The sequence below is a fragment of the Varroa destructor genome, unplaced genomic scaffold, assembly GCF_002443255.2.
Source record: "Varroa destructor unplaced genomic scaffold, Vdes_3.0 BEIS01000006.1, whole genome shotgun sequence".
Taxonomy (NCBI): domain Eukaryota; kingdom Metazoa; phylum Arthropoda; class Arachnida; order Mesostigmata; family Varroidae; genus Varroa; species Varroa destructor.
Genome location: NW_019211459.1, coordinates 2,303,539 through 2,317,722, shown reverse-complemented (window position 1 = coordinate 2,317,722; position 14,184 = coordinate 2,303,539). Strand labels below are relative to the sequence as shown.

General features: G+C 40.6%; 1 protein-coding gene and 1 long non-coding RNA gene across 2 annotated transcripts in view; both read right to left on the bottom strand.

The window, feature by feature from the left end:
• The window catches only part of LOC111253064 (uncharacterized), a 108,127-nt gene that overhangs the window by 21,938 nt on the left and 72,005 nt on the right, over positions 1-14,184 (bottom strand). The gene's annotated exons all lie outside the window — the stretch shown is intronic.
• On the bottom strand, positions 5,897-13,266 carry LOC147754734 (uncharacterized). Its single transcript, XR_015316248.1, has 3 exons — positions 13,126-13,266; positions 8,467-9,232; positions 5,897-7,074 (listed from the first exon to the last, which is right to left on the bottom strand). It is a non-coding gene; the product is annotated as an uncharacterized LOC147754734 (long non-coding RNA).

Below are 14,184 nucleotides of genomic sequence, written 5' to 3'. Positions count from 1 at the left end.
ATATTGGCAAATTGAAAGGAAAACACACGGAGTTGCCACACATAAGTAGATATATATACATGAATAGGTGCACCACCAATTACAGATGACGAGCCGAGTGTAAATAGGAAGTGTAATTGCTGAGCTTATATCCATGTCCCGTAAAATCCTGACAACAACAACAACGCTTAGCTGATTTTCGAAAAGATCCAAACACAGTTTTACTTAGGCATATACACATTATTTAGTTGGGTACGCAGCTGTTATTAGCCAGCTTGCGACATACATTGTATATAATTGTGTCTAAAGGTAGTGAATGAATATCTCTTAAAGTGCCAGTGCATGTTTAGAAGGTACGTACGTCAAAACCTGTATAGAGAATATTGAGGATGGAATATAGATTAGAATACGTGAAAATTTAAGTCTGTTTAAATAGTCCTCCGATTTAAATTAAAGCAGAATCGCCCATAAAAGCTAGCATGAAGCTTTTCTATTGTATGCGAAAAAGTAGTTCATCCACCTAACGAACTTCTATAAACTTGTCAACACAACAGTGGCTATTATGACCTAACTTTTTGTCTTTTTAGTCTGCTAGTATCTGAAAACGTACTATTTCACCTAAATACCAAGAAGGCTCTTCTATGCGTCAACGTCATCTATCTCATTTCTCTTCCATACATTTCTAATCTCTAATAAGATTTATGCTTTTGTATAGGCTAAGCATCAACTTTGCACAGTTATCACGACGCCACAAAGAAGCAACGGCGTTCACAGGCGCAATGCATTTGCAATTCATGTTGTCTCTGCGCGTTTGATAGAAACGCAACAATGAGCAGCACACGATGCATCCAATATCTGCATAATGACTCCTCTAAAATTCAATAGGTTTGCTTTTTGTTCAGCATTAATGTCTATAGAATAATTCTACTTTTCTCACACAGAACCATTCTTCTTCGAAAAACAAGCCCTGCGGTTTGATTCATGGTGGACAAAAAGTTCCTTTACAGAATTTCCCAATAATTTTCGTGGGACCTGTCGACAAATTGGGAATCATGCAGCCAAACGGAAGCTCCCAAAAATACTCAGGACCCATTGAAAGGATCTAACATCGCTCTTAGCCAGTGATCAATAATGCAGTCAAAAGTTCTCTCAAATAGAGAAGGAATATCGATTATATCAGCAAACAAACCATTATGCTTCGAAATTGTTCGATCGGCGACTTGTGTATCTGTTGCAGTTTGCAGATCGGAAGACAGATGAAGAACATGGAAAAACTCTCCACGGTGCAATTTTAGCCGATCCAAATTATTTCAAGAAATGGCGACATGTTGTGAGAAATTGGTTTGCCCACACACCGAAGAAGAACTCAAGTCATAGCCCCCGAGAGAAGCCCGCATTCGTCTTGCAATAACCCCAGCGACAATTGACTAGGCCCTTCTGTTGTTTTTCCGCACCGACCCGCAATTTGAATTGTTCTATCAAGCGCCGATGTTACATAGAGAGTAACACACGAAGATTTCAGATGTCTGTCGATTTTATCATATATCTCGTATGTTGTCCGAAATTATATGAACACTTCATACATTAATTAGGTACTTTTCTGAGAGCGAAGTTTTCCCTATGAGAACCTCCCTGGTTATTGTTATTGCTATCGGAAAATACTCTAATACGTGAGTTTTTATTCATTACATTACGCAACTTACGACACGGATTTCGGGTGTCACGTCAGTAGTACGTGCAAGGCGCATATACCTTTGTAGAGCTCCTACAGAATAATATTCTTTCATCGCATCTGTATCATTATCGACGCACAACAGATAAACACTGAACCCATTCGCAAATTTTATACGAAATTTTTATCCGTGGGCGTTTCTTAACAAACTTTTCGCCTTACGTCATTTTTCAGTCCCGCCGCCACTGGACAAATTGTATTCTGCACTTATCATAAATGCTTCTATTCAAATGAGCTTCAAAATCCAGTTCTTTTTCACGCGTTCAACGATAGCAACATCTTGTACTTTTCTAATGTTATCATATGCAAAATTTCTCAGCAGTGCTAGCCAAAAAATCGAACAGGCCGTCTGCTGCGGTCCTGATGCAAGTCACGCGCATTAGCAAATTCACACACGTATACAGAATCCGTATTATTACTCAAGCATATTATCAATTCGTATTCATTTCACAGCCAAACTAGACAAAACCACACCGAGTGTCACAACTCGATATTCATAGCAAAAAGAACTCTTGTCATCTCCGTTCTTGTTCGAACCGACGACGATGATCGCGGCGGCGGCGGCGGCGACGACAACTTCTTATTGCAAGTAGGCTGAAGCGCGAAGTTATCAACTAACCAGCCAAACGACGGCAATGGAAAAGGGGCGAAAATTGGCCCAACGAGCAAATATACACTAGTGCCTACTGCTTGTCCGTCGGTCCGCGTACTCGATTATTCGAATCTTCTGTCTGTCTGTGTATGTATCACCGTCTTTACTTAACGGCCGCTTCACTGCTCGTGGTAACGGTGAGGACTCTGATGGTACTAATATCCGTAGCGTATGGCAACAGTACGCCGTGCGTACACCTTTCTTTTACCCTCTGTTGTGACGGTGTGGCTGCTGTAAAAAAAACTTGCTTTTTGTTGGCTGCTTTCTTTGCTGATCTACGCTGTTGAATTTGTCTAACCGTCCGGACACGGGGCGAGAGGAACAGCCGGGGGAGAGAATCCCATGCAGAAGAGGCAACCCCTTCTCTCTGTCTGTTCTAATAGACAGCGCCGCCACTGCGACAGCTACTGGTGGTTAGATATATATATATATATATATATACACTTATATCTATATATACATATAGATATGCGTGTGTATATACTATATTGCACTATAAAGACGACTACGCGTCAGAAAGCGAGGTGCTCTAAGAAGGCGGAAACTTCCGATTCGTTATTTTCTTTTTTCATTTTTTCCTCCTTTTATCTGTTGTAGAAGTCTGTTTGTTGTCTCCGGCTGTCTGTCCGTCTAACAACAACAGCAGCAGCAGCAGCAGCAGCTGTGCGAAACTGCCAGTTACCACACGCTCCTATATTGACTTCGGGTTTGTCTCGATGGCGCTTCTGCAATGCTGACGGCCGATCGCTGAGGACACTTCCAACGTGAGCAGGCATTAGGATAAAGATGGCGGTGATTATGCCGCCGCTGACGACGATGATGACTATCATTGTCAACATTCTACGCTGTTACAGCCATGGATAGGAGTCGCTTAACGTCCGCGGTAGCAGCTAGCAACATCGCGTCATCGGAAAATCTGCCGAACGATAACGAGGGCGACCGCAGTTGCCCCAATAGGAAAAACTACAGAAACCGGGACAGCGAACGCTTCGTGGTCACATAACACATTCGCCCGCCATTACATCAGGAGCGGGACAGTTATCTGCCTCTTGAGAGCTCGAAAGAAGAACTAGCTCCCTTGGGTTTCTTCATGCCCCAATAGCCAACTTGAACCTACAGACGCTGAAGCGAGGCAACACTGCCAAACGAACAGAGGGAGCGTGGAAGATTCGACGACTGAAGTCAGCATATAGTGGGAGTGCACCATACGATACGTTGTATTAGAAAGACCTTCAGCGCGCTAATACTAATAACAATAATTGCTCCTAAATGGCAATTGGATCCAGTATACACGTTCGATTTTAATAACTGCCTCCTTCTGCAGCATAGAAATTCTCGGTAGAATACTTCCTGCTATATCATTAAATGTAGGTCCTTAAATAACGTAGGACATGAGTTCATAACGTGGCTGTAAATCCCGTAGACCGCGCATTCGTAAAGCATCTCTTAATATCCCCAGACTTTTGTCCCCGTGGACATTTGTTTTTCAAAAGCCTAAATTAATAAAAGTTCAAAGTTCACATTGAAGAAAGTAAATGAAAAATACTGGAAAACAAAACGTAGAATATAAAAAAAAACAGCTGGATATTAATAAAAATAATGATATAACATAATGACGGTGATAGCAATAACTGAGAACATGTTCTATCATTAAAGATAGGTCGTACTCACCCGTCGCAACTAGGTAAAGTTATCAAAGTTCAGAGGTGAATCACCCCACTACTACCACATAAAAAAACTACTATGTAGGTAGATGGACCTTGTTTATAACTCCACGAATGGACACTGTTAAAAGCACACCACCCAATAGCCATTGGGTGGTGTGCTTTATTATTATAGATGAATACCTACATGAGTAAACTACACAAATTCTAAATGTCGCAGGAATAATGCCCCACGACAATTTTTATCTAATGAATTGTTGAGCATTTGAAAATTCGGGCTATTTTTCATTGTGTGATTTAAACAGCAGTCCGTTCATAGGAGCGGTTAAAGCTGCCACTTTGTGCATGACGTCCTTTAGACTAAGCTTAACACGAATCAAGCACCATCTACAACAGACGAAAGCCATTTTAGGTTGGCCCATAGCGCCTAAGGTAGTATCGCGATAGCTTTACGTAGGCACTCAGGAGTATTTGAGTCATTACTGTTATGAACGAAAGCGTCTTGTGCTTGGCTTTCGTTGGTTTTTGCAAGGAAAAGTGCGCTTTGTCTTGTCTGTGCAGTCTTCGCGTATACTGAATTGTCGAATGATTAAATTGGAAAAGTGTAAATATGCACAAGACAGAAATTAGTTACTTCCTTGTGAAAAAAACTATAGAGACTATAACCGTAGCTGCACGCGACCAGAAACAATCTCCAGGAGTTCGGTATGGGGCATGAGTTGAACTAAATGTTTATCTTCGAAGGTGAAGATATTTCGTTAGACCGTGGGCGCGTGCAGTTATGGCATGCGGAAGATCAAACACGTACATATTTCGTTCGCATTATGCCTGAAAATGCTATAGGTAAAAGTATTTATATATGCTTTGTTGTGCATAAAATATTCACGCGTTTAGGTGAACCTACCTCCGGAAAGGAGGAACATCAGCACGACCTGCATAAGGTTTCATTTTGATCGTTCTAAAAGGAAATACAATTTTCTGTGATGTCACCCAGTTTCCCAGTTGGCACAGCTTTGATCATAATGGTATACGCTTAATTTAAAATATATTAAGATCTGATAATGTGAATCCACTCATATCAATAATAGGGCTTTTATCGATCTTGAGAGCTCAGTCTGTGTACTTGAACCCAAGTTGGGTTATTGAACCTTTTGACTTGACCGATTCTGTTGATTAAACAGACACTCAAAAGCCAGTACCGTTCTGCTAATACGGGTATATAGAATCATCGCACTGCCAGAAAGTCTAAAACCAGTACTAGCAATAATAATAACGGTTGTGGTTTCGCATAGGCAATGTTTCTTTTGTGGTAACATATTAAATGTGTCAATAGACGCTGATTCATCGAAAACAGCTTTCATTTTGTCCATACACTTGTCGCTATATAGGCTATTTTCTAATTTAGCATATACGTTACTATATTATAATTACCGTTTTTATATAATTAACGTTGTTTCAAATAGCATTCATGTTGCCAGCACTCCAGCATGAACATCGTGCTCATTGTGCAACTGCTGTTGTTTCACTAGTCCCGTCGTCGTGTATTTCGCGACTCTTAATTCCGTTCGACGATTTCTATTTTTAGACGATCTTTGCTATAATAATAATAATAATAATAATAATAATATTGTACTTGCGTAAAGAAAGCACTTTAATAGTGTTTTTTTTTTATTTTCTGGTGGCCCAATACAAAAAAGTGAATGAGTGTTGCCACTAGCGGCTCGGTCGTTCCTTCAGGGTCGGGTGTGCGTGCGCGCTTACAGAATCACTATCCTATACGAAGCACCGCTCAAATCACCCAGAGCGTTGCTAACTATTCAGCGAAATTTTCTACACTCGTTATGAGGCCCGTATTTTATCGCCTAGAAAACAACCGATGATATAACATGACGATGAGAAATGTTGTAAAAATATAGTTATTTACAATAATGATATTATGTAATGCGTGTACATAATACACTAAAAACAGCCTTTCTTGGAGGAGAATGGCCGTCAGACGTCGACGTGGGGGTATGGTCTTGTTGGGTATGACGCTCCAAGCTGGTACGGCAATACGTTAATATAATAAGCAATCGAGTTCCATCTTTATGGTATCTACTTTCGAGAGCGGAAATGAAGAATCCATCTTTCAAGATGTTGCTTAACGCTTGGTTCTGGTATTTGTACGTTCATTAAACAATAACCCAGTAATGAGAAAATCGCAATGTGTTTCGATGGTCATTATGGAAGGGACAAGACACCCCCCCCAAACGGAATATTTTTACTTAAAAAATTACATAATATGGCAGGCAAAACTATATATATATATACAGATAGAAAACACGTTATATCGCTGTAGTACACCTCGGAACAAACAAACGTTGTTAAAGATTGGCTTCGATATACTTCACTTGCAAATAGACAGGCTATAATGTAAATTTTAACCATAAATCCAGTTGTGTCTGAATTAGGTGAAACGAAGTTTATTTTAATGAAGCATTATATATGTATTTAGTATGTGAAGCATAATTTGATTTTCAACGAATTTACATGATTGCTCGTCTCGATAACCCGCAATCGGCTGTATGTGCTAAATGATTAATTTTAAAACATCGTTCAACAGTCATAATGGATTCCTTTTTATTTGTACGTGATCACTGAAATAGTGGTTTGCATACTTATCGGTGGTCGATAAGGGCACGAAACATTATCCAGATGGCGGCAGACAATGTCCTATGTCGAGCTGCGGACTGTCTGCGTCTCACGATTTCAATACAAGACGTTTCCCATCGTAGTCAGGAGGCGACAATGCCTTTCGTTGTACTCTTTTTCTATGTATGCAAGATAGGCCCGCGTTTGACAAAAGGCAAAAGTTACGTCCGTTACAGGCTACATGAGCCCAAAGTAAGATAAGCTGCTATACGAAAAACGCAATAGAGCTATGTGTGTTTACGTTCCTCTGATGATATTTTGCATCTGCCGTTGTTCCGATGTGTCAGAACAGATATTTAGCGTTTAGGTAACTTGATGGGTGAGATTACGCTAAGATCTCACGCGAAGTAGGTTGACTGTAACAAATGCGTAAATCAAATAAGAACGTGACGTTTCTGCACTTTAATTATGGCAACTATACTCGGACGTCGATTTGTTATTACATCTCTCGGTGGTAATTAATGTTCAATTGATAAAGTATTCTTTGGTCCCTAATGCTAGATTTCCACTTTCATCGCAGCCTATAACACGCAGAATCATATAATCTAATTAGAGAGGCTTAAAACGATCGTTTCTGCTGAGATTTGTAGTGGTGCCAACTTGTCCGGTGTCGCAAATCCCCAATACACGTTCGCTGATAAACGGTGCCAAATCCATTTCATATGATCTATAATAATTAGCTTCACTAATAAGACCTTTAGAACGCGGATTTTCTTGATTGTCTTTCCAGGCCTAATCGAGAGCTTTGTAGCCTTTCAAAACGAAGTCTCATTTCTAACTTCGCGATGACATAGAATACAAATGACAGTGCACACGGCAGAAGATAAATGGCACAACGATGATGTTCATTCAAAAGATACTTTGAAGTAGCCGTTAAATCAAGTAGCGAACACAACAGAAAGTAGAATTTTGGCATCCGGCTTACCACATTCTTTACGTTTGCTGAAACATGCAGTCAATTGGGGAAGACAAAAAATGCCCGAACAAGATTAGTTCCGCGGCCAATAATCTGTCTGGCTAGCCCTATTTCAAAGGCGCAGCTTGTCAACCCTTCAGCACTTAACGCTATCCTATTTTAAACTGTACGGAGTTGGTCACTGGAAGGCTAAAAAGCAGCAACAACAACAGCGCGGCGAAGACGAAGTATTTCGAAAATTTTGTGGCCGCATCGGTAATTGTTTTATGGGGCGTCTTATCTGAGCCTCTGAGAAGCGTTAGACCGATATAGGAAAAAGTAGCCTTTATTTCTTGTTACCTATTTAATCATATAGCACTAAACTGTTTGTATTTTTTCATTTACGAGCAATACGTTTACCTCTGTTATTGGTGCTACATTAGTACCTTAGCTGTCATGACGAACTACTTAAAAGGATGTAAAAAATGATGCTAGAAAGGACAATGATCATGATTGAAAATTTGGCAGACCCTGTTTTTCATTGCTGATCTACCATTTCTTTGCTGTTATCCTAATGTAGAGTTTCACTGTTGTCTTATAACCACGAGAAGATGGAACACTACGATTAACATTATAATCATTATGATAGTCACTAACGAATTTACCCATCAGGCCACAACGCAATATAAGCCCCCCTGTTTCCCTTACACCTTCTCGTTCGTCTAAAGAACGACACAGGATGCCTCCACGCTGCTCGTCACGGACGCAGCAGCAGTAGAATATAAAAACTTTTTGAACATATATCGTCTGTTGCCGTCTGCCCGCCCGCCCATGTGTTCGTTTATGTACTTACGACGCCGATTTTGCCTAATAGCATTCGTACATAGTGCCCGACGCTTAGTTTTGCCCCTCGTGTTGGCTGTTGCCTGCTCGGCTCGTCTTCGCCCTTTACTCGGACGTTCGATCTCTCGTTTTGGCCCCTTCTCTCTCGCTGTTTCGTTGATTTTCCACCTCCCTTGCACACCCAGCCTTTCTCTTTTCATTCTTTTGCCTCTTATCATCGTGTGTCTATCGTCTCGATTTCAGCAGTCGTAGTCCATCTTTTGTTTGTCTTCTGTGGCTGCCTCGTTCGCAATGGCGGCACCAAGGCATCGGCTGCTGCCGCCATTGCGTGGCAACTATTGTCTCCCCTTCATAGTTTTCTGTTTTGTCTCTGACCTTCGACAACCTTGTGCTTTTTTACGGCAACAATAACGGCGCCAGACGGGAGGAAGCAACAGATTGACGCCTATCGTGGCAAAAACGACCACGGTGGCAGTGGTGACGAAAAATTAAAGAAGAAAAGCCAATAGGGAGCCTGATGCTGCCCACCACTCTGGACACACGTTGAGGCGTGCAACGTAATAGCACCGTTGCAGCCACAACTGCGCGTATCATGCCTGTTTTTTTTCACTGTTGATTATTACTATTAGTATTCAATTTTTCTCTATCGAACAACAGCGACGACGGAATGATCGTACAGAAGAAAGCACCGTTCAACCCTTCTGGTTCGCTTAACTCTGCGCGGATCTGCGAATACCTGCAATATCGTAATCTGCCTTTAAATCTTCCTTAAACTACTGCACAGTAAAGAATAAGGAAGATCATAATGTGACAGCACAAAAAACGGAACAGACGAATAGAAAACCGGATTAAACAAAGATGATAATGGCAGAGCGTCGTTTTACAAATTATCACACAAGTAATAGCTGCTGCGGCTAACGATGAGCTGATATTAAAAACACAAGCAGAATCTGGTACAAGCAACAATGCCAGTCTCTGTTTTTATAATGACCCTCGCAGAAAAACGATAATGGTAATGAGAGTAATGTTTTTCGATCGATCCTTTCCTTCCGTATGTGCACCATTCGTCCTATGCAAACAGGCGATGCCGGTTGTACGATTTGCACTTACTGAAGCTTTGATGAGCTCTTGAGTGACTGTCGGGCATGGCCATTTAGGACTCTGGCTCAATCGACTATACATATAGTTCTACATCAAACATAAGTACATTTTACAGAGTTCTACCCGCCTTAAGCCTCTATTCATTAAAAATCGTTGGAGAGAATTGGATCGTGATTGAACTTGACGCTGATATTGTTTATCGGCCTACTGGATTTTATTGTAATGTAAACATGTTTCAATCGAGTTATGTTAAGCACGGTTATCTCATTGTGGTTGAATAAAAGATCGTTGAATTATCCAACTTTTACGGAAAAGGCATACTAAGAGCTCAAATACGTTACTCAAATAAGTTTTCCTGTCAAAGACGAAAACGTTTAAAGGCATGTAGTTTTTAGCAGTAATCATACTAACTCTGTTCTCAATGGCAACATAGTAAAAAAAAAGTCTGAAAATTTCTGCATACGCCCGTAATAGATAGCTAGACAGCTTTTCCTATCGATTGATTAATGGATCATAGCATAAAATTATTTGTATAACCCGTTTCTAGCTATATACTCGCAACCGAGATGAAGTTTCTGCCGATAACCAGAGGCAAACGAAACTTCTCTTTTCCAGCAGCACACTCCCCTTGTGATATTCGCAAAGCAGGTGGCTGTAGAGCGCTCACTGCTGCCAGCCAACGTCAAAGTTAAGGGAGTCCACTTCACACAAATGTATATATATATATATATATATATATACATATATCAGTTATTAGTAAACGTTTTCGTTACGGTCCACTAAATAGTATTATTATTATGATGACTATTAGGGTTGCCTTAATTCTTTCGGCCTTTTCCGGTTGCCCTTTAGATTCAATAGCCTAACGTTAGTTCCGGATACATAAAAACAGTGTTGTCACGGTAACAATTGCTAATTTTTATGTTTTTGCTGAACACACGTCCGCAAAAATGCTCATATGTAACAACAACAACAGCGCAAATCTAAGTACACACATCTTTTTCAGTAATGACCTATCAGGCACCAACAATGGAGGGTGGGACAGCCAATAGACAGAATTTTGTCGTTCACTGATGATATGATGAAGGTGAAGTTTGACCAAGCAGCAATATCGAGAGAATGAAGTTTCTGCCTGTCCTGCTGGTATTGTATGTCTCCTGAGCAAAAATCTTGTCCTGCCGTCCGACCGTTGCAATGATAACGTTGTTCAACCGGTAACTTTGTATTGGAAACGGGTATTGCTGTTGGTCCCAGCGACCCTAACCCACCCACCCCTATACACAAGAAAAAGAAGAAGCTGCCCTGGATGAATCGTTGTGTTCATTCGTTCGCTCATATCGCCCCTTTCAATCTAACTTCGGAGTGATTTGGCGTTCAACGTCTACAACGGCAGTACCCCACAGTGCCCGCTATAGATGACAAAATAGTAGCGTTATCGATGATGGCGGGGGCGGTGCAACGACGCCAGCAACCAGAAGTTTTTCCCTGCTGCAGCGGCATCGCTGTTGTTGTTGCCAGCATTTCCATTTGCGGGCGAACGGCACGCATACTAGTGTTTTTGCCAGAATCGAAACTTTTGTCAATGACAAGAGCATTTCGAATATTGACGATAAAAATGCAAAAAAACAACAGAAACTAAAGAAAAACAAATGGCAAATGTCAGGACAAAAGGGGGGATACAAACAGCGTATGTCGTAATCGATAGAATATTCGATGACGGTTCTCGAGAATTTGTCACACCATTGCATGCAGAACGATAGCCTTTCTGATATTCCCAAAAGATCGTTGACGCTCTGACAAGATAGATCGTATCAATGCAAAAGAATAACTAGCATGAAAATGAGTCCAGCGTCCAGTGAGTACTTCATCTTAAGATAATTATAATATTTATTGCTCTCATTCCTCAGCCACAGATATACAGTACTATAACAAAAACCAAGTGAATGAATGTAGTTATCCTGTGATAGCACAGTGGTTAATTTCTTTAGCTGCTAAACTTCAGAGCTCGTGAGGGCCCAGGTGAGAATCTGGACGAAAGCACACTTCATTTTGCGTTAGCATGTGCCCATTATCTGAAGCAATGCCGAACGGCTTAAGTGCCAGGCGTGGAAACACAGTTATCATTTGTGCCAAGTGGTATTGGAAAGCTGCGGTTGATCCGGGGAAGGAAGAGGGCGAAACGATGAGGAAGTCTGAGAAATAACTTTTGGTATAACGGTTGACATTAATTCATTAGCATATGATGATGGTCCATTTGCTTTTCAGCTTTTTATGGTGGTAGTAGCAGTTTATAGGACGAAGCCCCACCGCTATAACTATGGTGATTTTGGTCTTGCTAACATGGTATAAAAATGACAACCAAAAAGGGTCGATGACAAACATTTAGTCCGCAATATCCAATTACTATTATTTAGAATACATATTATAGAATCACCTATTGTTGGTTCTCTAATATTATTAATCATTAACGAGTGCCTCGTCCGCTGTTTGAAATGTTACCTTAATTTCCTGCTACAACTGCTAGTGGTTATTTCTAGCTAGATCTCCAATTCGATCTATCACAGTGGTAATAACAAAAGTTTTTTTTCTAACCGTTCCCTATAATAACATAGCACACGATAACTAGCCAACGTACGCGGCGTGCAACGCAAAATAGTTTGACCTATATACACATAAATAAACACTATGATATATAACAACAAATCATAATGATATAATAACCTGTTCACACTCATACATATATACTTGGTCTAATACACAGCTATGAACTTTTTTGTAACGGCTCAGAGAAACATTCACATAAAGAGATAACATATACATAAGCAAAAAAGATGGTAGTGCTTCTTCACATACGATCTTGTGGAAAATTCAACTTTTCTCATTCAATCAGCTTTTGGCAGTTCATAAAAGACTCGTCAGAGTACGCCAGAGAGGCAAGTGTTAACCCCACTACTATATGTTTTTAGGAGAAGTAGCCTTACATACTCATAAAGTAAATATAGATGCAGGCTAAATCGCATGAGTTCAAATCATTTTTTAATTGAAACTAAATTGTAGCCATATACAGTTGCATCAGTTAATAACTATACGGTGTGTCTATCTAATGCGATAACTATATAATGAATGCATCTATAGCGCTACTGAAGAGCCGCCACTGTGAAAAATTTTAAGACCGGAAATACTGTCACCGAGATGACCTAGTTATTCCATTACCTAAAGCTGTCGCTATACAGTATTCTTAAACGGTACATAATTTAGAAAAATTCGAAGCAGACTCCAAAAGTCTACTTCAAAGGATCCAAGTTAAGGGAGCGATCAAATGATCTGATTCCTCTCAATAAGATGCAAAAATTCGGTTCCAGTGATAGAGATGCCTAATTTGTGAGCTCGCGAATTTCCCACAAATATGAATTATATTCGATTAATAATAATACATTGATATAATTGCAATTGTTTATAAAACAAATAATTTTAAAAATTATAATCAGTTCTGTCCAGAGTCTACTAGCTCATTCTGTACACATGTACAGGACCAAATGTAAACCATAAAAGACGCCTGCAATATTACCTCAAACGAAATGAAGTCATAGGAACAGTCTGTAGAGAAGCTACTTAGTGTTGCTTCAGCTGACAACGCTGAGGAATTTAGCAGTTCCGCTACTTCATTTGAGGTTCGTTCATATTCCGCTAGAAAACGAAGGCTTGTTGAACTTGTTTGACGCTTCAGGGAAAAAGCATCTACACGATCCTGTCGCCATCCGGAATTCCGAAAAATAGACATCATCGTGTATTTCAGGAGACTTTTTTTTGTACCATTCGATGCTCGGTGAATAAGTTCACTATATACACTTCTCTGCCTCAACTTCACGGATGCACAAGTAACTGCTGCAATAACGAGATATACCCAACTGAAGAATTATTTCCGTATTTAATCACTTGTACTATACATCATATTGCTCAGCAGGAGTAGTAGGCTAAAGTTTCACCCAATACTCTTACTGGATCGTCACGGTCACCTAGGAGACTTCACTTGCACGATTCCTCCTCACAACAATCATGGCATAATATCAGTTCTTTTCGATCGAGATTAATACTCGATACCTCATACAGGTATACCCGCTATTTCAAGTGCATGTGAGTGGGCAGAACTACAGTGAATGCGGCCAATTTGTTGCACACATTTTTCCCCTTCTCTGTACTGCACTCGTGCGGGTAAATTCACCTAGAACGAGTCACTGAACACGTATTGTTGGAGCTACACGGAATACGTAACCGATACTAGCGCCGCGGTCGCATGAGCAAATAAAATGCTTATTAAGTTACGCTTTGCAGGGGATAAGCAGAGCAGCCAAGAAAGAGGAGATCAACAGCAAAATGGGCAGAGTGCTACCATTCTCTAGCACGCGCAAGATCCTCTCAATACAATAACAACATGTACAGCCGAGCGGAAATCTGGATATAGGCCCCTACAGTCAACAGCGACACCATAAAACTGGCGTGCGTTACATCCACATGGTGTCTTGTCCCCCCTTCTCCTCCTCCTCGTTTTGTTTCCTCGCTCTCTAGTCAATAGATTACGATGCACTGGCAGACAGACAGGCAGGCAAATAGACTCAGTCGACTCCAA